This window comes from Bombus vosnesenskii, unplaced genomic scaffold, assembly GCF_011952255.1.
Source record: "Bombus vosnesenskii isolate JDL3184/JDL3185 unplaced genomic scaffold, Bvos_JDL3184-5_v1.1 scf7180000015506, whole genome shotgun sequence".
Lineage (NCBI taxonomy): Eukaryota > Metazoa > Arthropoda > Insecta > Hymenoptera > Apidae > Bombus > Bombus vosnesenskii.
Genome location: NW_022884026.1, coordinates 20,044 through 21,089, shown reverse-complemented (window position 1 = coordinate 21,089; position 1,046 = coordinate 20,044). Strand labels below are relative to the sequence as shown.

The following is a 1,046-nucleotide window of genomic DNA, read 5'->3' as shown; positions in this document are numbered from 1 at the left end:
CTTATGTGTCATATGTCAAATTTTCTTTACCATTCTCTCCAAAACTTCTTGTCCCCTCAGAATATTGCCTAACGTTGTGTCTAAAGATGTAATCGCATCTCAACAGAGATAAAAATTTGTCAAAAGAGGAAACTAATTATCCTGCTAATGATACGTCGAACGACGTCGTAGACCAAGAAAACGAGATCGATGCTGGAGGAGTGGAATCCGGAAAGATGGAAGAAGAACGTTGGTAAAGAGCCATTTACTCGCAACGCCAACGCCCTGGCCGGGCTGAATGCACTCGTTCCCGTCAAATCATGAAAGTTAAGCAGCGCCGGGCACGGGTAGTACTCGGATGGGTGAACGCCTGGGACCTCCGTGTGGCGTTGGCGAAGCGTGCTGGCCCCCCCCCCCGTGGGGTTCGGGCCTTGGGCGCTTGGCGGCTCAGCGCCTCGGGGCCGGGCTGCCTGGCATGGCGACGAGGCGGTGTAACAATGGTCACACACCGCTCCATCAGCCGTGGTATTAAGCGCGCGGGGGAGGCCCCGTTGCAACGCTCACATCGGTTCCCGGGCCTCTGTCCATCGTAGCCGGGATGGTTATCGTGGAGGTTTTAGTCGGTTGGAATCCGACACTACCACGCCGCTTTCCCCAGAAGCGGCCTGGCGTCCGTGCGGATTTCCTCCACGTAAAATATAAAAAAAATTTACTCGCAACTGCGACGAACCATTCACGAAGCTCGTAAGCGACACAAAAGTTCCAGGACCTGGCTTTTTCCTCATCGCAAACGATTCGGCGATAAAAACAAAACACGAGTTACCTAAACACGACCTAAGGTCATGATGCCCGCGTTCCTTGTCTTTATAAACGATAAGAATTATTTATTTTAATTTTAATTTTATTTTAATTTTAATTATTATTTATTTTTAATTATAAAATATTATATACACGATTTTTACTATAAAACAAAGGAAGTAAAGTTTCATATATATTTTATAATGAATAATATATTTTTTTTTGTTTATTTAGCGCAAGATACAGTTTTAGATACATATTCGCAATAA

The 1,046-nt window shown here is 45.4% G+C and overlaps 1 pseudogene; it reads left to right on the top strand.

The window, feature by feature from the left end:
- Positions 1 to 255: 255 nt before the first annotated feature.
- On the top strand, positions 256 to 374 carry LOC117241245 (annotated as a pseudogene).
- The last annotated feature ends 672 nt before the right edge of the window (positions 375 to 1,046 follow it).